The sequence below is a fragment of the Ursus arctos genome, unplaced genomic scaffold, assembly GCF_023065955.2.
Source record: "Ursus arctos isolate Adak ecotype North America unplaced genomic scaffold, UrsArc2.0 scaffold_37, whole genome shotgun sequence".
Classification (NCBI taxonomy): Eukaryota; Metazoa; Chordata; class Mammalia; order Carnivora; family Ursidae; genus Ursus; species Ursus arctos.
In genome coordinates, this window is record NW_026623053.1 from 28491331 (window position 1) to 28515206 (window position 23876).

Here is a 23876-nt window from a genome sequence, read left to right on the forward strand (position 1 = left end):
CCGCGGCCGCTGGGAATTCTGGGAAGCTCGACGCAGCGCGAGCGCCGCCGCCGCCCCTCCCCCACCCAGCTCCGGGCGCGGCCAGCGCTGCGGGACGCGGGGCGGCGCTGTCCGCTAGCGGGCCGGCCCCTGTGTCCCCTCCGAGGAGAAGCGGGGCTTGCGGTCGGGAGAGGACGACGGACGAAGTCCGCCAGACCGAGCGCGGGAGACCGTCGCGCGCTCTTGCAGTGGAGCCCCTTCTCCCCACTGATGTTCCCGGGCTCGAGGGAGCGGGCGACGCCCCCCGGAGAAGCGTTCCGGTCGTCCTGAGTGAGGACATCCCTCCTGGAGGTTCTCGGGCGGGTCAGTTCAGGTCCCTGATAATAACGCAGAATGCGAAGAGAGTTGAAGGACCGCAACACCCAGGCTAGTGCGGTGGCGACAAATTCAAGATGCCTCTTTTTCTTGAACACACTAATCTGGCCAGTACTGATTAAATATTTGTAAATCAGTCATCTCCTGTATGCCAGGGTGCGTCTCTCTGATACAGGAAAAACAGAGGAAAAAAGCAAAATAGAGTGTATACTACCTCTTACTTGGATAAATTTCATGTTAGCATAATATCTCCATCACTCTCATTGTTATATTGAATAGCCACGTAGTTCCTCTTGGAATTTAATATTACAATCTTAGAATTTCTTAGGATTTTGAGCACTAAAGTCAAGACCTGAAATTTTTAATTTAAAACAGAACTTAGTTTCTTCTGTATAACTTAGAGGAGCTGTCAAATGTACACAATAACATTTGGAAAATAAGGAGATCCATTCCGAGTGAACAGATTAAGATTTTGATAATGGAAAACGCATGCCCTGAGATCAAAAACATCTTAAAAGAGATGTAAAACAATTAAAAAGCAAGGATTTTTTTTTTTTACTACATAATATTAGGGAGATGATCAAATTTTGTTTGCCATGAACGAACCGATAAGACATTTAGTGTCTGTCTCCATCTTTGTATGCCATTATGTTCGCTTGGTACGGAGTTTCTCACAATTGACTCAATAACCAACAAATACTTACTGAGCATCCACTATGCTAGGCACTGTTCTAAATGCCTTCAATATAACGTTAAACAAAATGGGACAAGAATCCCTACTCTTATGGGGAAGAGAAACGATAAAGAAGGAAAATAAGTAAGACATACTGTGTTACGTAGTAATAACTGTGGAGGTGAAAATAAAACAAGAAAAAGAGGGTCTGTGATTTTAGGCAGTGTGACAGAATGACTGGAGAAGGTTCATGAGGAGATATTGGAGTTACTCGGCAAATTGGAGGACCAGAAAGAAAGTCTATGTAGCTGGAGTAGAGGAGGAGAGTAATGGGAATTAAGTTGGGTAACAATGCCTGGAGCATAAAGGGCTCATTGCAGAGAATTTCACTTTGAACAGAAGAGTGACATGATCTAACAATGTTGTAATAAGATTGCTTTGGATTCTGTGTTGATAATAGATTGAAAAAGAAGGGTGAAAGTAGGAAGATCAGTCAGCAGCTATCACTGGCTTGGACCAGGGTAGCATCAGTAGAGAGGATGAGAAGTGCTCGTATTTTGGGCGTATCTTAGAGACAGAGCCAATAGGATTTGCTGACAGATTGAATATGAAGTGTGAGAGACAGCGAGAAATCAAGGGTCACTCCGGTAGGTATGTAAATCGTGATGACAGAACAGAATAGAGAGCTCAACAGAATAGCAAATTATACACGGAGAAGAACATGAGAGAAGCAGTAACTTGTTCCTGTTGCTCAGATAATACGGCCCAGTACTGCAGTATTGGCATGTGGATGGAGAAGAAGGAGTGAGGAAACAAATGAGGAGACAATGCCGTTTTGTTTTAGGTAGGGTATGGAGGCTGGAGATGAAGGAGGGAAGGCGGCACTCAAAGTGTCAGGTTTCCGCCCAGGGCTTACCTCAGAAGGATAAGAGAATGAAAGGATATTAGGACCTTGTTAATAAAGCCAACTCTTCAACACCTGGGGTTTCCCAAAGACTGAAATACAGGCTAGCTTTTACATACATGGGAGAAAGAATCAGAATCGTACAGTTGGAAAAGAATTCTGAGATTGGCTAGGCTAACCTTGGTTTATCGATGTGGGAACAAAAGTGGAAAAATTAAGTGTTTTGCTTCAGATTATATTCCGTGTTAGTGGCAGACTATTCTCAGAACTGGAGTTTTCTGTTCCCATGTTGTGCCGTTTTCTGCTGTGGCACAGTAAGAATCCCACTAATGTGAGTCCAGACTCTTTCTAACACAGTTGTTTTGAAAGCCGTCCATGTTCCCTACTAAGTACTCCCCTTTTTAATGCTATTTCAATTCTTTGAATTACAGCACAGAGAAAGCCTCAATTAGGTGCCCTTTTTAAGAGTTATAATTTGCCGTCTTGTCAAGGAGGGTGCGTTCCAGAATGCACAATCTGCGAACAGTCTCAGTAGTAGCAATGCATAGCGGTATGTAAATTTTGAATACAAATCCTTAAATCCAGAAGCTTTGAATTCACATGTGTTTTCTAGAGGTTCCTGGGCTTCTGGGAGCATTTATTAAAGAATCCAGACTTTGCAGCTATAATTCTTCAGACATTGCTTTTGATAAGACTAATACTGTTTTGCATAATAGAGATATTTCCCCCTTTCAGTTGCTTTCTCGTTGTAGAAAACCAATTAAGAAGTTACTCATGTCTTAACAACTATTTTTTAGTAATTTAGGATTAAAATTTCTTTTAAAGAAAGTGATAAGGTGTGATTCTGCGCTAACCTCATACTTCTGTGGGTCTTAGTTTTCTTATCTGAAAATGAAGGAATTGGACTAGTTGATTTTCTAAGTGTCTTTCAGCCCTGTAGTTTTGTGCCACATAGGCAGGAGGAAATATACAAAAATTAAAACAGTTGCCTAGTAGGACAGTGGGCATATAGGTGATTTCTCATCTTTAAAAATATCTATATTGTTGTTTTCACTAAAAAACAAAGTAAAAGTTACAGTGTCAGCATTATATAAAATCATTAGCATAAAAATAAAATTTCATGGCTGATTGCTACTTTCAAAGAAAGCCAAGGTTCTTATGCTATTTTTACTTTCTCTTGTTAGAGGTGTATAATTTGAAAGGGTGAACTATGTGATAAAAGATTGTTCAAGAAAGGACCAAATGAAAGTAAGCCTTACATATGGAGATTCGAAAAAAGGGGGAGAGGAACGTCTACTCTCTAACCCACTCTTGTTGGTCATATAACAAGATAATCTAAACCCCGAATCAGGAGGAAGTAATAACTATGTGAGGGTCTAGGGCTCTTCAAGCCTCCAGAGTTTTGTTCTTACCCTTTGAGGCAGAAGCTTTAGTTGCTCCCTATGAAGGATAAGGATGTGTGATGTTTACACAGTTCTGAAAATATAAATGCTTAATATTAACGGCTAGCTGGTTTCCCAAACTCTCAGTGTCTGATGAATCCCGCCCCCCAATAATGTAGAGGTTTAGTATAGTAAGTCTGATCAAAAAGAGTCAAACTCTGTCCCTAAGTTTAACTCTTGTTCCTATGTACTGCTATTGCCTAGTTTCAGAGGTCCTCTGAAACCTTGACAGGGAGCCAAAATGCGTCGTGCAGCTTGACAGTGGTAGGCTTCGACTTCAGCTGTATGTCCTCGTAAGCCTTTCTGTATCTTTGCCTCTCTAACCCTAGCAACTTCTTTCTTCCAAAATTGGGTCTTATATTCAGCCACTTTAAGTTTTATTTTTATTTTTTATTTTTTTAAAGATTTTATTTATTTATTCATTCGACAGAGATAGAGACAGCCAGCGAGAGAGGGAACACAAGCAGGGGGACTGGGAGAGGAAGAAGCAGGCTCATAGCGGAAGAGCCTGATGTGGGGCTCGATCCCATAACGCCAGGATCACGCCCTGAGCCGAAGGCAGACGCTTAACCACTGTGCCACCCAGGCGCCCCATCAGTTTTATTTTTTAACTCTTTTTTGTAATTAACAACTTTTACTTGGCCTACATTAAGTTTTTTTTTTTTTTTTTTTTTTGAGAACTCAAGAATTTGCCCAGGGCTTTCATTATTGGGGAGCGGGGGGGTGTGTGGCTATTGACGTATACCTAATGTGGAAACACCTGCATCCTTTCCTCACAACATGGGAGCCAAGGGATACTTAGAAGCACCATTTCTACTCCGTCTGCCTAAATAAGCCACACCACTATTTCTCTTTTGCTGTAGCTACTCCATGCTGATGTAGAGCCCTCCTATAAAGATGATGTCTAGAAGTCCCAAATGGAAATTGAGATGAAATATTCACCTGTCTTCCGTAGCTATTGGGGATTTCACTAGTCTTTTAATACTGCCGTCTCTTACTCCAGCCTGGGCCTACTCTCCCTGTTCAGAGTCTTCCTGTCTCAAAAGGCTCTACTTCATTTCATGTCTTGTGGGAATTTCAATTATAAAGGAATGAGAATCAGACTAGCATCAGATTTTTCATCATCAACAAAGACTGCTATAAAACAATGGAACAATGTCTTCAAATAAATGAAGGAAAATCAGTTTCAGTTTACAATTCCATATCCACCCGAAGTGTCACTCAAAAACAAAAGGAAAGTGAAGACATTTTTGGGCATGAAGGAACTCAGAAAGCATACTTCCCATATATCCCACCCTAGTAAGGTACCAGAAGGTGTGTCCTAACAAAATGAGAGAATAAACTCTCTCACACACACAGAACAAGCAAAACAAAAAGAGAAAAGGATTAAAGGAGTAGTGAATGTCACCCAGGAGAGTAGTGAATTTAAGTCTACATATCACAATTGGACAACTGGAACTCAATCCAGATTGGAACTGGAATTAAGAGAAATGTAGGAGGAAGTACCTAGGAAAAGACGGAATTTAAGAAATGTGTATAATTTATTTGGAACAAATTAAGATGATAAAAGCTGAATTTTCAGAAAAAAAAGAAAGGCAATGAAACATGAAAAACTTGTGGGACTACAGCAGCATGGCCCTTCTGAAAAGGACCTGCTTGAGGGTGAAATCCAACAAACCAAAAGATTTGTCAAAATTTTTAATGGGGGGTGCATGGGTGGCACAGTCAGGCATGCCACCCTTAGTTTTGGAACGGGTCATGATCTCGGGGTCATGGGATCAAGCCACATGTCGGGCTCTGTGGTCCGTGCTCAGTGCAATCTGTTTGAGATTCTCTCTCCTTCTCCGTCTAACCCTCCTGCTTGCCTTCACGCCTTTCTCTCTAAAATAAATAAATCTTTTTTAAAAATTTAAAACTGGGCTTGGAGGAGTAGTCGAAAATGAATGGGTGGTTAGCATTAAATGCATTTTAATACAGAAAAGCCTAAACAATTGTGGGAATTAAGACTTTTAAAGAAATCAGACTTTGTCTTGCGTTTTCCTATATTAATACATCTTTAATTTTTTTTTTTTTTTACTTTGAAAAGCTTAGTATCTTTAAATACTTAATCCAAATGCATTTAGTCAAGGCAGGTCTAAACAGGACATTAAATATCAGGATCCTTTGCCTTTGGCTGGTGATGCTGTTTACCTCATACTGATCAGGATTGAGAAACTAGAAATAACAATGTAAATAAAGAGCAGATTCAGTAGAGTGAGGAAATAGGAGGGCAGGAACAGGAGGTTGTAGCAAGAGGGGAATTTTATGAGTTTTGAATGACAAGTTACCGGTTGTGAAACATTAGCCAGTAGTTGGAGTAGAGTGGAAGTAATGAGAGAGTTAAGGAATGTGCAGGCGGCATGTCCGAAGACATGGAATCTGGCAAAAATAAACTATGAGCCATCGGAAAACGGTGAAGGGAATGTCTCAGAAATCAGTAGAATAGGAAGAGGAAAGTATAGTATAAATAAAGGGCATAAAAATACCAGATTTCTTCTTAATAATGTATTACAACAAGGTCTCTGAATCCCAGTAACTTCTATTGAGAAGTTCTCTTCCCGCAGTAGTAACATTCAAATACTGTATTTCTACTGATTTTTCTCATTGTTATATTCACAATGCTATTAGGCCTCTAAACAAATTGATGCTTGGAATTTCCATAATAGTCTCCTCCAAATTTAGAGCACATATAGACTTGATGCCAGGGCCTGTCTGATTATCTTATACATGATAACACTGAATGATTGTATCTGGCAGCCAGGAGAGTTTTCTTAATTATTGTGTCAACGATTTTTTCCAGCGACAAAATTGAGTATATTTCTTACTTGGGTTTACAATGGCTGAGAATGTAGGGGGATAAAGGAATTTCAAGCTACTTTCTTTATTGTCTTTGTTTCTCTTACCCCATAAACACATCCTCCTCCACATAAAAACTGCTCCTACCTAAATCCCAAACCTTATTGGATTCTAATGGTAATATTAAAAACTAATATTTGAACTCCTGGCACTACTGAGTATACTGTGAGGATCCATGGCTGGACAGTCCAAATAAAGGACAGCAGTGTAGCTTTTGTTAAGGTTCGGAGACATTGTTCCACATTAAGTCAGTGATTAGTTTCTCAGGTGAACGTCCGTATAGTTGAATCCCTGCATACATTTCTTTGGATTAAACTTTTAGAAGTAAAATCCCTGGGTCAGAGTGTAGTAGGCTAGATAATGACACCCCAAAGATGTCCACATCCTAATCCCTAGAGCCTGTGAATACATTAACATGGTAAAAGGGACTTTGCAGATGGGGTTAAGTTAAGGATCTTGAGATGGGGAAAACAGCTTGGATTTTCCAGGTGGGCCCAATGTAATCACAAGCGCCCTCCTAAGAGGAGGCAATGTAAGGATGGGAACAAGAGGGTGGTGCGGTGTAAGAGCTGTGAGCTGAGGGACGTAGGTTAGCGTCATCCGTAAACTGAAAGAGCGAAGGAAATTAACTCTCCCCTCAGAGCTTCCAGAAGGAACCAGCCGCACAGACACTTGGACTTTAGCCCAGTGAGATGGATTTGGAACTTCTAACTGTGAGTGATAAATTTATTTTGTTTTCTGCCACTAAATTTGTGGTAATTTGTCAATAGGAAACTAATGCAGACAGTTTGCAAATACTTTCAAGGTTTTGATCACTGAATTTCCTATCACATTGTGTGAGAGTGTGTCTCTTTAATCTCCACGTGTTTACATTCATGTCCTTTTTCATATAAATAGTCTGTGAACTTTTCTGGGGCACAGAATATGTTCTCTGCCTCTCTTTTCATCTCACAATGTCTCCAGAACATGATAGATCCACAAAAGTGTGTATTAACAATATTGATGAATTTCAGTAAAGAAGTTACTAAAGAAAAGTTTGGCCTGAATTTTTTTTAAAGAAATGCATGTTTTACTTTGAGCCCTCTGAAGTTAGGTAAGTATCACATTATGTGTTTTGGAGTTAAGAAAAAAAGGAAAGCAAATAGTAGGAATAAATATATCAGGAATCCCTAATATCTCACGCTAACAGGACAAACCTAGCGGAACCATTATACTATTTTGTTACCAAAATGAGAGAAGCAATGGGAAAAACTTAAAGGAAAGAAATAGAAATATCCTACTATGCAGATTAACATGCAGACACCTGGGTGTAGATCATGGTTAACACATTCGTCCTCATTGTTTTTCCACCTGTGTTCTAACACACGTTTCTATTGTTGCCCCTTTATTTTTTTTCTTAATGGCTTTGAGGTAAATTGACATACAGTAAAATGTATGTGTTTAAAGTATATCATTTGGTAAGTTTTGACACCTAAAACCTGAGAAACCATCACCATAATCAAGATAATGAAGATATCCATCACCCCAAAAAAGTTTCCTTGTCCCCTTTTGTACTCCCCCTTTCTGCTCCTCCACAACCTCCCACCTAGTCTGCTTTAAGTTACTATAGATGAGATTTCAGGTGCTTGAAGTTTGTATAAATGAAGTTATACAGTATGCGCTCTTTATTCTCTGGTTTCTTTTACTCAGAATAAATACTTTGAGATTCATCCATGTCATTGTGTGTACAATAATTTATTCCTCTTCATTGGATTAGTAGTTTATGGTTTGAACATAACCACAATTTGCTCAGTCTTTTCTCTATTGATGGACATTTGGATTGTTGTCAGTTTGGGGCCATTGTAAGTAAAGCTGCTGTGAGCATTCATGTACGTGTCTTTATGTGAACGTGTGCTTTCATTTCTCTTGGTTAAACACCTAGAAAGCAGTGTCTGGTTATTGTGAGAGATACATTTTGAACTTTGTAAGAAACTACCAAACTGTTTTCCAAAGTAGTTGTACCATTTTACAGTCTCACCGTCAGTGTTTCTGAAAGTTTTAACTACTCCATATCCTCCCGCACACTTGTTCTGTTCATTTTTTTGTTAGCCATTCTAATAGGTATGTAGTGATATCTCATAGTGATCTTAATTAGCCTTTCTCTAATAACTAATGATGTTGACATTTTTTCATGTGCCTATTTGCCATTCTTTTTTTTTTTTTTAAAGATTTTATTTATTTATTTGACAGAGATAGAGACAGCCAGCGAGAGAGGGAACACAAGCAGGGGGAGTGGGAGAGGAAGAAGCAGGCTCATAAGCAGAGGAGCCTGATGTGGGGCTTGATCCCGTAACGCCAGGATCACGCCCTGAGCTGAAGGCAGACACTTAACCGCTGTGCCACCCAGGCACCCCCTATTTGCCATTCTTATATCTTATTTGGTGCCCGTTCAAATCTTTGTCAGTTTTATTGGGTTTATTTATTGTTGAGTTTGAGAGTTTATCATATTTAGTAAAAGTCCTTTAAAAGATAGTTTACTTCATATGACTTAAATCTGTTTAAAGGTATTGAGGTTTGTTTTACAGCCCAAAACATGGTATGTTTTGTTAAATATTTCATTGGCACTTGAAAAATATGTGTATTCTGCTGCTGTTGGGAAGAATGTTCTGTGAAGGTCAGTTGAAGTTGGCTGATAGTGCTAAGTCTTCTACATCTGTGGTAGGCAGATAGAACCCCAAAGATGTCCATACCTAGTCACCAGAATTTGTGAGTGTGTCACTTTACATGGCAAAAGGGACTCTGCAGACATGATTAGGTTAAGGAGATTGAGAATGGGAGAGTATCCTGGGTCCTTCGGGTGGATCCAATTTAATCATATGGGCCCTTAACAGCAGAGGACTTTTCCCAGCTGTATTCAGAGGGATCTGCAACTATGGAAAAAGGGTCAGAGAAATTCAACATTACTTGCTTTGAAGATGACAAGGGCCATGAGTAAAAAATGTAGGTGATCTCTAGAAGCTAGAGAAGGTAAAGAAATGGATTTTCCTAGAGAATACAGAAGGGAGTACAACGCTGACACTATCTTACTGTCAGCCCAGTGGAACCTGTGTTACACTTCTGGCTTACAGAACTAAATTGTTTAAGCCCCTAAATTTGTGGTAATTTGTTACAGCAGCAAGAGAAAAATAATACACTGGCCCATGTAGTTAGAATTTCTAATACTCTTCACTTTTTGTTGCTGTTGGTGTTTAGATCCAGGTTTCCAATTGGTATCATTACTTTACCTAGGTAGAAGTTTTCCTTTAATACCTCCAGTAGTGTAGGTCTACTACTGATACAACATTACAGCTTGTTTATGTCTGAAAGGGTCCCTTGACATTTTTTGGGCATTTTTTTATTAATAATAATATTTTTTATTATGTTAGTCACCATACAGTACATCCCTAGTTTTTGGTGTAAAGTTCGATGATTCATTACTTACGTATAACACCCAGTGCACCATGCAATACGTGCCCTCCTTAATACCCATCACCAGCCTATCCCATTCCCCCCACACCAAAGCCCTCAGTTTGTTTCCCAGAGTCCACAGTCTCTCATGGTTCGTTCCCCCTTCTGTTTACCCGCCCTTTCTTCCTCCCTTTCTTCTCCTACCGATCTTCCTACTTCTTATGTTCCATAAATGAGTGAAACCATATGATAATTGTCTTCCTCTGCTTGACTTATTTCAATTAGCATTATCTCCTCCAGTCCTGTCCATGTTGCAGCAAATGTTGAGAAATCGATCTTTTTGATGGCTGAGTAATATTCCATTGTATATATGGACCACATCTTCTTAATTCAGTCATCTGTTGAAGGGCATCTCAGCTCCTTCCACGATTTAGCTATTGTGGACAATGCTGCTATGAACATTGGGGTGCCTATGGCCCTTCTCTTCACAACGTCTGTACCTTTGGGGTAAACACCCAGTAGTGCAATGGCTGGATCATAGGGTAGCTCAATTTTTAACTTTTTAAGGGACCTCCACCTGTTTTCCAGAGTGGCTGTACCAACTTGCATTCCCACCAACAATGTAGGAGGGATACCCTTTCTCCACATCCTCTCCAACATTTGTTGTTTCCTGCCTTGTCAATTTTTGCCATTCTAACTGGCATAAGGTGGTATCTCAGTGTGGTTTTGATTTGAATTTCCCTGATGGCTAATGATGTTGAACATCTTTTCATGTGTCTGTTAGCCATTTGTATGTCCTCATTGGAAAAGTGTCTGTTCGTATCTTCTGCCCATTTTTTGATTTGTTTATTTGTTTCTTGTGTATTGAGTTTGAGTTCTTTGTAGATCTTGGATACCAGTCTTTTATCTGTAGTGTCATTTACAAATATCTTCTCCCATTCCGTGGGTTGCCTCTTTGTTTTTTGACTGTTTCCTTGGCTGTGCAGAAGCTTTTTATCTTGATGAAGTCCCAAAAGTTCATTTTTGCTTTTGTTTCCCTTGCCTTTGGAGACGTGTCATGAAAGAAGTTGCTGTGGCCAATGTCGAAGAGGTTACAGCCTATGTTTTTCTCAATGATTTTGATGAATTCCTGTCTCATATTGACCTCTTTCATCCATTTAGAGTTTATCTTTGTGTTTGGTGTGAGAGAGTGGTCAAGTTTCATTCTTCTGTATATAGCTGTCCAATTTTCCCAGCACCATTTATTGAAGAGACTGTCTTTTTTCCATTGGATGTTATTTCCTGTTTTGTCAAAGATTAGTTGACCATAGAGTCGAGGGTCCATTTCTGGAATCTGTATTCTGTTCCATTGGTCTATGTGTCTGTTTTTGTGCCAGTACCATGCTCTCTTTGTGATCACAGCTTTGTAGTATAGCTTGAAATCAAGCAATGTGATGCCCCCAGCTTTGTTTTTCTTTTTCAACATTTCCTTGGCAATTCGGGGTCTTTTCTGATTCCACACAAACTTAAGGGCTGTTTGTTTCAGCACTTTGAAAAATGTCATTGGTATTTTGATCGGGATGGCATTGAAACTGTAGATTGCTCTGGGTAGCATAGACATTTTAACTATGTTTATTCTTCTGATCCATGAGCATGGAATGTTTTTCCATCCTTTTGTGTCTTCTTTAATGTCTTTCATCAGTGTTCTGTAGTTTCTAGAGTATAAATCCTTTACTTCTCTGGTTAAGTTTATTCCGAGGTATCTTATGGTTTTTGGTGCTATCGTAAATGGAATCAATTCCCTAATTTCTCTTTCTTCAGTCTCATTGTTTGTGTATAGAAATACAGCTGATTTCTATGCATTGATTTTGTATCCTGCCACATTACTGAATTGTTGTATGAGTTCTAGTAATTTGAGGGTGGAGTCTTTTGGGTTTTCCACATAAAGTATCATGTCATCTGTGAAGAGAGAGAGTTTGACCTCTTCTTTGCCAATTGGAATAGATATTATTCTTTTTTGTTGTCTGATTGCTGTTGCTAGGATTTCTAGTACTATGTTGAACAATAATGGTGAGAGTGGGCATCCTTGTCATGTTCCTGATCTTAAGGGAAAGGCTCTCAGCTTTTCCCCATTGAGAATGATATTTGCTGTAGGCTCTTCATAGATGGTTTTTATGAAATTGAGGAATGTACCTTCTATCCCTACACTCTGAAGAGTTTTAATCAGGAAAGGACACTGTATTTTGTCAAAAGCTTTTTCTGCATCAATTGAGAGGACCATACGATTCTTGTCTCTTCTCTTATTAATGTGTTCTATCACACTGATTGATTTGTGAATGTTGAACCACCCTTGCATCCCAGGATTGAATCCCACTTGGTCATGATGGATAATCCTTTTAACGTACTGTTGGATCCTATTAGCTAGGATCATGTTGAGAATTTTGGCATCCATATTCATCAGGGATATCAGTCTATAATTCTCCTTTTTGATGGGGTCTTTGCCTGGTTTTGGGATCAAGGTAATGCTGGCCTCATAGAATGAGTTTGGTAGTTTTACCTCTGTTTCTATTTTTTGAAACAGCTTCAGGAGAATAGGTATTATTTCTTCTTTGAATGTTTGGTAGAATTTCCCAGGGAATCCGTCAGGCCCTGGACTCTTGTTTTTTGGGTGGTTTTTGATCACTTCCTCAATCTCTTCACTGGTTATCAGTCTATTTAGATTGTCAATTTCTTCCTGTTTTAGTCTTGGTAGTTTATAGGTTTCCAGGAAGGCATCCATTTCTTCCAGGTTGCTTAATTTATTGGCATATAGTTGTCGATAATAGTTTCTAATGCTTGTTTCTATTTCCTGGTGTTAGTCGTGATCTCTCCCTTTTCATTCATAATTTTATTAATTTGGGTCCTTACTCTTTTCTTTTGAATAAGTCTGGCCAGTGGCTTTCCAATCTTATTAATTATTTCAAAGAACCAGCTTCTAGTTTTGTCAATCTGCTCTACTGTATTTTTGCCATTTTTTTAAAGATTTTATTTATTTATTTGACAGAGATAGAGACAGCCAGCGAGAGAGGGAACACAAGCAGGGGGAGTGGGAGAGGAAGAAGCAGGCTCATAGCGGAGGAGCCTGATGTGGGGCTCAATCCCATAACGCCGGGATCACGCCCTGAGCTGAAGGCAGATGCTTAACCACTGTGCCACCCAGGCACCCCTATTTCTGGCTTCTAATTCATTGATCTCTGCTGTAATCTTAATTAGTTGTCTTTACGTGCGTGGCTTAGGCCTGTTCTTTCATTCCATCTCCAGCTTTTTAAAGTGTGAGTATAAGGACTGCGTTTATATTTTTCTATTCTCTTGAGTGAGGCTTGGATGGCTATGTATTTCCCCCTAAGGACTGCCTTTGCAGTGTCCCATAGATTTTGGATCGATGTGTTTTCATTCTCATTGGTTTCCATAAATTGCGTAAGTTCTTCTTCAATTTCCTGGTTTACCCAAACATTCTTAAGCAGGATGGTCCTTAGTTTCCAGGTGTTTGAGTTTCTTCCAAATTTTTCCTTGTGATTGAGTTCCAGTTTCAAAGCATTGTGGTCTGAGAATATGCAGGGAATAATTTCAGTCTTTTGGTATCGATTGAGACCTGTTTTGTGACCCAGTATATGGTCTATTCTGGAGAACGTCCCATGTGTGTTCAAAAAGAATGAGTATTCTGTTGTTTTAGGGTGGAATGTTCTGTATATATCTATGAGGTCCATCTGGTCCAGTGTGTCATTCAAAGCTCTTGTTTCTTTGTTGATTTTCTGCTTAGATGATCTGTCTATTGCTGAGAATGGAGTGTTGAGGTCCCCTACTATTAACGTATTATTATCTATATGTCATTTTATTCTGATTAACAGTTGGCTTCTGTAGTTGGCTGCTCCCCTGTTAGGGGCATAGATATTTATAATTGTTAGATCCTCTTGTTGGATACACCCTTTAAGAATAATATAGTGTCCTTCTGTATCTCTAACAACAGTCTTTAGCTTAAAATCTAATTTGTCTGATATGAGAATTGCTACCCCAGCTTTCTTTTGAGGTCTGTTGGCATGAAAAATGGTTCTCCACCCCTTCACTTTCAGTCTGGATGTATCTTTAGGTTCAGAGTGAGTCTCTTGTAGACAACATATGGATGGGTCATGTCTTTTTATCCAGTCTGCAGCCCTGTGTTGTTTTACGAGAGCATTTAGGCCATTCACATTGAGAGTGATTATTGAGAGAGATGATTTTAATGTCATCATGTTGCCTGTGAAGTCCTTGTTTCTATAGATTGTCTCTGTAAATTTCTGTTCTATATCACACTTGGGGTCTTTCTACTTTTATAGAACTCCCCCTTAATATTTCTTGTAGGGCTGGCTTGGTGGTCACATATTCTTTCAGTTTCTGCCGGTCTTGGAAGCTCCTTGTCTCTCCATCAATTCTGAATGACAGCCTTGCTGGGTAAAGGATCCTTGGCTGCATGTTCTTCTCACTTAGTGCTCTGAATATGTCTTTCCAGCCCTTTCTGGCTTGCCACGTCTCTGTAGACAGGTCTGACATTATTCTGATATTCCTCCCTCTGTACATAAGGAATCTCTTCCCTCTCACCACTTTCAAGATTGTTAACTTGGATCTAAGATTTGCGAATTGTACTATTACATGTCGTGGTGTTGGTCTGTTCTCATTGATCTTGGGAGGGGTCCTCTCTGCCTCTTGGACATGAATGCTTGTTTCCTTTGCCAGATTAGTGAAGTTCTCAGCTACAATTTGTTCAAATATCTCTTCTAGACCTCTCTCTTTTTCCACCCCCCTCGGGGATCCCAATAATTCTGACTTTGGAACGTTTCATTGAGTCAGTAATCTCCCGAAGCTTTTTTTTTTTTTTCATGAAATTGGAGTTTTCCCCCTCATGTTACCTCTCTTTCCTTCTTTTCTATCATCTCATCCTCTAACTCACTAATTCGTTCTTCTGCCTCTTTTACCCTGGCAGTCAGAGCATCCAGTTTAGACTGCATTTCATTCATAGAATTCTTAATTTCTGCCAGATTCGTTCTCATTGCAGCCCTTAGAGCTTCTGTATTTTCATTAATATTTTTCTCAGGCCTATGTATCATCTTGATAATTGTTACTCTGAAATCCATTTCTATCATCTTCGTTATATCCATATCCATTAGTTCTGTGGCAGAGGCCACAGTCTCTGTTTCTTTCCTTTGTTGGAGGTTCCTCCTCTTTGTCATTCTGATGAGGTGTGGTTGCAGGGATGTACAGAGTCCAAATTATTGTCAGCACCCAAGCAAGATGCACCTGTTTTATAGGGACCTTAGGGATGTGGACTTCTTGTTCTTTCAGCCTTCCGTCTGGAGAAGGGGCCTGACGCGCTGATACTCAGGCAACCCTGTTTGGATAGAGTTTCCCTGCCCCCTGTGGGGGGGGAGGATGGGCTTAGTGAGAACCAGTTTTTGGGGGGTCTTTTGTTCTCTGGTAGCTTTCCCTGGTGGCTTTCTGTGTCTCTTCTTTTTTTTTTTTTAATTTTTTAAAAGATTTTATTTATTCGACAGAGAGAGAGACAGCCAGCGAGAGAGGGAACACAAGCAGGGGAATGGGAGAGGAAGAAGCAGGCTCATAGTGGAAGAGCCTGATGTGGGGCTCGATCCCATAACGCCGGGATCACACCTGGAGCCGAAGGCAGACGCTCAACCGCTGTGCCACCCAGGCGCCCCTTTGTGTCTCTTCTGAGAGTCAGAGCAGCAGTGACCGTATCTAAACCTTTGTCTCAGAACAGAGAGATCACCGACTGCTCTTAGCTCTCCAGGCCACAATGACTTCATTTCTGTCATGCTGCTAAAAACCCGCAGAGTCCTGGGCTGTGCACCCCACAGCTGCTCCCCTAGTCCTCAGTCCTAGGGCTGGGCACGTCTCTGCCCTTTGTGCTTCTAAAATCGCCAGCCGCCCCCGGTTTACACGCGCACTCCCAAGCTACAGGTTTCAGTCTGGTTTCCCCGCTGCTACTGGTCTGCTAGTGTGACCCACCCCCCAGCGCAGGAGGCTTCTGCCTTCCCGGTGCATGAACGCGGCGGCTCCCTCCCCCTTCCATTTATCTTCCGATATCTGCCCGCAGACTCTCGGCTCCCCCCTTCATACCTTGAGACCAAGCACCAGAGATGTTCTGATCGTAGAGATCCAGATGTATCTTCTTACATGTCAGGCTAATTTATTGGGTGTTCAGGATGGTCTGGTAGATATCCAGCCCGATTCAGGGGACCGGTTGAAATAGGGTCCCCTACTCCTCTGCCGTCTTCCCCCCCTTCAGCAGAAAGAGAAATCAAAGAATTGATCCCATTTATAGTTGCACCAAAAGCCATTAAATACCTAGGAATAAGTCTAACCAAAGAGGTAAAAGATCTCTACTCTGAAAACTGTAGAACACTTACGAAAGAAATTGAAGAAGACACAAAAAATGGAAAAATGTTCCATGCTCATGGGTTGGGAGAAGAAATATTGTTAAAATGTCTATACTACCCAAAGCAATGTACACATTTAATGCAATCCCTGTCAAAATACCACCAGTATTTTTCACAGAGCTAGAACAAACAATCCTAAAATTTGTAAGGAACCACAAAAGACCCAGAATAGCCAAAGCAATCCTGAAAAAGAAAAGCAAAGTTGGAGGCATCACAATTCCGGACTTCAAGCTGTATTACAAAGCTGTAATCATCAAGATAGTATGGTATTGGCACTAAAACAGACACATCAATCAATGGAACAGAAAAGAAAACCCAGAAATGGACCCAGAACTATATGGTCAGCTAATCTTTAACAAAGCAGGAAAGAATACCCAATGGAAAAAAGGTAGTCTCGGGGTGCCTGGTGGTTCAGTCAGTTAAGCATCTGCCGTAGACTCAGGTCATGATCCTAGGGTCTGGGATCCAGCCCCACGACGGGCTCTCTGCTCAGCGGGGAGCCTGCTTCTCCTTCTTCCTGACACTTGGCCTGCTTGTGTACTCTCTCTCTCTGTCAAACAAATTCTTTAAAAAAAAAAAAAAAGAAGAAAAAAGCTAGACTCTTCTATAAATGGTGTTGGGAAAACTGGACAGCCACAGGCAGAAGAATGAAACTGGACCACTTTCTTACACTATACACAAAAATAAGTTCAAAAGGGGTGAAAGACCTAAACGTGAGACAGGAAACCGTCAAACTCCTAAAGGAGAACACGGGCAGCAACCCCTTTGACCTCAGCTGCAGCAAATTCTTACTAGAAACATTGCCGGAGGCAAGGGAAACAAAAGCAAAAATGAACTACTGGGACTTGATCAAGTTACAAAGCTTCAGCATAGCAAGGAAACAAAACTAAAAGACAGAGAAGATATTTGCAAATGATGTATCTGATAAAGGGTTAGTATCCAAAATCTATAAAGAATTTATCAAATTCAACTCCCCCAAAACAAATAATCCAGTTAAGGAATGAGCAGAAGACATGAATCGATATTTTTCCAGAGAAGACATCCAGATGGCTAACAGACACATGAAAAGATGTTCAACATCACTCATCATCAGGGAAATACAAATCAGAACCACATGAAATACCACCACACACCTGTCAGAATTGCTAAAATGAACACGGGAAACAACAGATACTGGTGAGGATATAGAGAAAGGGGAAGCTTCTTACCCTGTTGGTGGGACTGCAAACTGGTGTGGCCACTCTGGAAAACAGTATGGAGGTTCCTCAGAAAGTTAAAAATAGAACTACCCCATGATCCAGCAATTGCACTACTGGGTATTTACCCAGAGGATACAAAAATACTGATTCAGATGGGCACATGTTTATAGCAGCATTATCAACAATAGCTAAAGTGTGGAAAGAGCTCAAATGTCCATCAACTGATAAATGGATAAAGAAGATGTAGTATATATATGATGGAATATTACTCAGCCATTAAAAAGAATGAAATCTTGCCATTTGCTGTGACGTGGTTGGAGCTAGAGTGTATTATGCTAAGCAAAATAAGACAGAGAAAGACAAATACCATATAATTTCACTCAAGTGGAATTTAAGAAACAAAACAGATGAACATGGGGAAGGGGAAAAAAAGAGCAAGAGGGAGAGAGACAGCTAAGAGACTCTTAGCCTTAGAGAACAAACTGAGAGTTGACGGAGAGAGGTGGGTGGGGGATGGGCTAAATGGGTGATGGGCATTAAGGAGGGTACTTGTTGTGATGACCACTGGGTGTGATATGCAAATGATGAATCACTAACTTCTACACCTGAAACCAATTTTTATGTGTTAACCAACTAGAATTTAAATAAAAACTTGAAATAAATATTTTAATATAGGGGCACCTAGGTGGCTCACTGGGTTAGGTGTCCAACTCTTGATTTTGGCTCAGGTCATGATCTCAGGGTTATGATATCGAGCCCTGCATCAGGCTCCATGCTGGGTGTGGAGTATGCTTAAGATTGTCTTTCTCATTCTGCCCCTCGACCCCCACGCCCTCTCTCAAAATTGTATGTATATATGTTTCTATATATTTACATCAATATATAAAAAAGCACTAAACTTTTTCTTCCCTCTCCCCCCATTTTTAGGTATATTGTGTCATACTTCACATCCTTTTGTTTTGTGAATCCCTTGACTGATTTTTATAGATAATACTTGATTTTACTGCTTTTGTGCTTCCTGCTTTTCTAACTCCTGTTTTTGGTCTTTCCATTCCATCCAGTTTTAATTTTTTGAGGAACATCTGTATTGTTTTTAAAAGTGAGTGCACCAAATTTACATTCCCACCAGCAGTTCTCTATATCCTTGCAAACCTTTACTATTGTCTTTTTGATGATAGCCACTCTAACAAGTGGGAGATGATACCTCATGGTGTTTCTGAAATTTTTTAAAATTTAATTAAAAAAAAAAAACCAAAAAAACAGAAACCATTCACTCATTTCTCTGACCCTCACCCCCTGCCTCTTGCAACCACTCTTCTGTTCTTCCCCACTAAGATTCCACATATAAGAGAAATAATACAGCATGTCTTTCTCTGTCTGACTCCCTTCACAGCACAATGCCCTCCAGGTCCACCCATGTTGTCACAGGTGGCAACATTTCATTCTTTCTTATGGCTGAATAATATTCCTGTGGGGGGTATGTATTCTAACAAGTGTGAGGTGATACTGTAATTTGACTTGCATTTCCCTTGTAATTAATGATATGAATTTCATCTTTCCTGTACCTGCTGGCTAACCAATGTCTTCTTTGGAAAAATGTCTATTAAGATCTTTTGCCACTTTTAATTTTTTAATTATTTTATTTTGAAATATCAGTTACATAATTTATTTTTTTTAATGATTTTTTATTATGTTAGTCACCATACAGTACATCCCCGGTTTCCGATGTAAGGCTCGATGATTCATTAGTTGTGTATAACACCCAGTGCACCATGCAATACGTGCCCTCCTTACTACCCATCACCGGTCTATCTCATTCCCCCACCCCCCGCCCCTCTGAAGTCCTCAGTTTGTTTCTCATAGTCCATAGTCTCTCATGTTTCATTCCCCCTTCTGATTACCCCCCTTTCTTTATCCCTTTCTTCCCCTACCGATCATCCTAGTTCTTATGTTCCATAGATGAGAGAAATCATATGATAGTTGTCTTTCTCTGCTTGACTTATTTCACTTAGCATTATCTCCTCCAGTGCCGTCCATGTTGTAGCAAATGTTGAGAATTCGTTCTTTCTGATAGCTGAGTAATATTCCATTGTATATTGAAATATCAGTTACATAATTTATTTACCTTTATTTGTTGTTTGTCACTTAAGATATTGCAGCTAATACTACTGACATTTCATTTAACCTTTGCCACATAAAATGTGGGATTTCAGTTAATTTGGGTCAACTCTCATGCAATAGAATTCCCCAAATCTTGGTCATTTGGTTGTCTTTCTAGTTTTCTCTCCTGCCATTTGGTCTCTAAAAGGAAGGAAGAAAAACAAGTTCTGGCTGTAGAAATCTTATAACATGTTCATTGAAAAAAAAATTGAAAAATCCAGAGTTCTCGTTTTTTTTAATTGGGGCTTTGGTTTTTGCTATTGAGTTGTACGAGTTCTTTATATATTTTGGATATTAGCCTCTTATCAGATAAATCATTTGCAATTATTTTTCTCTCACTTATAAGATTGACTTTTCATTTTGTTGATGATTTCCTTTGCTGTTCAGAAGCTTTTTAGCTTGATATAGTCCCACTTGTTTATTTTTGCTTTTCTTGCTTTTGCTTTTGGTGTCATACTCAAAAAATCATCACCAAGACTGATTCAAGGAGCTTACCTCCCATTTACTTCTAGGAATTTTATGATCTTATGTTCAGGTTTTCAATCCATTTTGAGTTGATTTTTGTAAGGTAGTGGTCCCTTTTCATTTTTTTGTACGTGACTCTCCAATTTTCCTAGTATCATTTATTGAAGAGACAATATTCTGGACTCCTTTGTTATGAATTAATTGACCATATATGTGTGGGTGTATTTCTGGACTCTGTTCTGTTCCACTGATCTGTATATCTTTATGCCATTACCAGTTTGTATTTATTAGCTTTGTAATATAGTTTGAAATCAGAGAGCATGATGCTTCCAGCTTTGTTGTTCTTTCTCAGGATTGCTTTGGTTATTTGGGGTCTTTTTGGTTTCATACAGATTTTGGTATTATTAGTTTTACTTCTGAGAAAAATGCCATTGGGATTTTGATAGGGATTGCATTGAATTTGTAGATTGCTTTGGGTAGTATAGAAATTTTAATAATATTCTTCCAATCCATCAGCATGGAATATCTTTTTACTCAGTTGTCTTGTATTCAATTTTTTTTTAATCAGTGTCTTCTAGTTTTCAGTGTACCGACCTTACACCTCCTTAGTTAAATTTATTTCTAGGTATTTTATTGTTTTTGATGTAATTGGGATCGTTTTCTTAATTTTTCTTTCTGAAAGTCTGTTATTAGTGTAGAGAAACCAACAAAATTTGTGTGCTAATTTTGTGTCCTGCACCTTTTCTAAGTTAATTTATTAGCTGTAAGTTTTTTTGTGTAGTACTTAGGGTATTGCATATCCTGCTGTCTGCAAATAGTTATACCTTCCTTTTCAATTTGGATGCTTTTTATTTCTTACTTGTTTCTTATTTTTGCCTAATAGCTCTGGCTAGGACTTCCAATACTATGTTGAGTGAAAGCGGCATCCCTGTCTTGTTCCTAATCTTAGAGAATGAGTTTGTGGCTTTTCACCATTGAGTATGATGGTAGCTATGAGCTTATTATCTATGGCCTTCACTATGTTGAGGTACATTCCCTCTGTACTTGTTTTATTGAGAGTTTTTGTAATAAATTGATGTTGGCATCATGTCCACTTCATTGTGGTTTTGATTTGCATTTCCCTGATGATTAAATAATGTTGAATGCCTTTTCATTTAAGTGTTAGCCATTTGAATGTTTTCTTTGGAAAAATGTCTATTCTGTGTACTTTGCCCCTTTTTTTTTAAAGATTTTATTTATTTATTGGACAGAGAGACACAGCAAAAGAGGGAACACCAGCAGGGGGAGTGGGAGAGGGAGGAGCAGGCTTCCCTCTGAGCAGGGTGCCCGATGCTGGACTCAATCCCAGGACCCCGGGATCATGACCTGAGCCAAAGGCAGATGCTTTACGACTGAGCCACCCAGGTGGCCCTACTTTGCCCATTTTTTAATCAAATTGTTGTTTTACTATTGATGCCCATCATTCTTTCAGGTAAAAATGGTGTTTCATGAGAAAAGCAGTTAGTTTCACATACTCAAAGAATCACATAAATTCTTTTCATTGAGATAACCATCATTTTTTTTGGTATGAAGTTTTTTATGGGTACTTCCTGTTTCATTGCACAGAATATTAAAAAGATGTATATGGAAGGGTCAAGCTTGGATAAAATTAAGTTTTTATTACTTCATCAAGGACTGAGGAAATCCTTAACTGGCTTTTATCCCTTCCGCATTGAGAGTATGTGGTAGCGAGAATTATAATGACTGTTGGCATAGGATAGTTTCGTGCTACTGTTTTGATTCATACTAAGATGCCATAAGTTTTAACCCACCGTTGCTTTTACACAGTCAGTGCAAATGCCACCATAGTTAAAAAGGCAAATAAAGTATTAAGAAATGCATCATTTAACTTCAGGGACCCTCTGAAATGGATCTCGGGGACTCCTTGTTTCCATGGACTACACTTTGAAAACTGCTGATACATATTTAACTTTTATTGTGCCAGGTACTATGTTAAGTATATCTGAATGTGACCTCACAAGTCTTATAAGATGAACGTCTTATTCCCATTTTACAAATGCAGTAAATCAAGGTCTGAGAGCTTAAGTATTAAGTAACTCTTTCAAATCTATACAACTAGTAGGTGACATGGTGAGAATTTAAATTCAGATTTTTCTCCATCTTAGAATTTTCTGACTTAATTCTCTAAACCACCTTGCTACAACTAATTGTACCTATATCGCTTCTTATAGTAAGAAGCTGTATGAGAGATCCCTGACTTTGTCCTTACTGTGGTGAAACTTGCTGATACTCTAGACTCCATGTTTCTCTCTCTAGTGTGCCCTTAGTTTGTGTTCCTTATAAATTCCAATCATCGAATTTATAGTAGACGTCCAATTTGTCAGATAATATGACGTCTTCTGATATATTCCAGTATTACTGTCTGGACCACCCACTTTCTATTCTCAGTACATTCAGTTTTTGTAAAGCTATCTTCTGCCAGATTGTCTCTTTCCTACAATATTAAAAAATCCCAAGGACTTTGTGTTTTGTTCATATTTCTAGCTTCTAGAATAATATATTGTACATAATATAAGATCAAGTAAGTAAAATACTACCTAAGTTACTTTATTTCTCTGAATCTCCATTTTTCATCTGAAAAAATATATAAATATGTATGTCACCATGTCCTCTGGAAATAAAAACAACGTAATGGCAGTGGTATTTAGTCCAAGTTAGATGACCAAAAGAAATGTGAACCAATGGTTAAAATAACCAAGGAGACAGAAACAACAAGTAGGGGGATTGTTACTCTGTACTAAATTCCAAGCAATAAAGAGGAATTGTTGGCAAAAGCCAGTGATGGGAACCAGGAAAACTGACTGATGTTAGAGAGAGAATTATAATAGTTATGGAGAGAAAAATTAGACATAGTCAGATGTATTGCCAAGACTGTAAAAAGTGTATTTCACAAAAGAGCAGTGTTACATGGCATGAAATCTTGGAAAGAAAGAGGAATTAAAAAGAATCTCAAACTCGCAAAATCTGAAAGTACAAATGCAAATACTTTCAAAGAAAGTAACAGAAGAACTATTTAAATCTTGAATGGTTGAAGAGGGAGATTTTCCTTGAGCTCAGGTGTTAAAAAAAACTGTGCAAAAGATGAAAAGATAAGACTATAATCAAATAAGAATATACAAATGTCACATAGGCCTGGAATAATGTATAAAGAATTTTTTTAAAGTAGACTCCATCCCCCCAGTGTGGAGCCCAATGAAGGACTTAAACTAATGACCCCAAGATCAAGACCTGAACTGAGATCAAGGGTCAGGCGGTCAACCGAATGAGCCACCCAGGAGCTCCAACAGTACCAAGAATTTTTAAAATGAGCTTGGACTTGCAAATATGCTAAAGACAATCAGAGGATTTCTTAAAAATTTATGATCTGAGAAATCGGACATCTGAAGAGGAGATGTGCAAATGATAGTGTCATGTGCCTATTTTGCTTCTGTCTTCTCTGCCAAGAAGAGAAATCTTTGTACTAGAAGAAAAAAAAGTAGAATTGTGTGGAATCCTAAAATAAATGAAGATCTAATAGCTATTCCTGGCCTGTCCAAGACAAAATAAATTTAATAGAGAAATTGTGAATGAAACTGCTCACTTTTTCCCAGGGACCTCTGAAGAATCATGGAGAAAGGGAGAGATACTTATGGGAACAACAGAGAAAAGATACTTGGGAATGTAAGAAAGAAGGAATAATTGCAGGAAAAGATCCTTGAGAAGGTGAGAAGGGACAAGATCCAGTTCACAAAGATGTTGGCCTGGGGAACAGAGACAGTTCATTAATTGTAAAAATATTGGTAGAAATGCAGGGGGCTGGGTAGAGTTGGTGGTGGGTAAATGAGGTCGTCTTCTTATGATTCTTTTTAATTT

General features: G+C 39.2%; 1 long non-coding RNA gene across 1 annotated transcript in view; it reads left to right on the forward strand.

The window, feature by feature from the left end:
• Positions 1–67: 67 nt before the first annotated feature.
• The window catches only part of LOC130542561 (uncharacterized), a 122858-nt gene continuing 99049 nt past the window's right edge, over positions 68–23876 (forward strand). Inside the window, exons 1-2 of the long non-coding RNA XR_008957215.1 lie at positions 68–342; positions 6910–6981. This is a non-coding gene — a long non-coding RNA (uncharacterized LOC130542561). The remainder of the gene's footprint in view (positions 343–6909; positions 6982–23876) is intronic.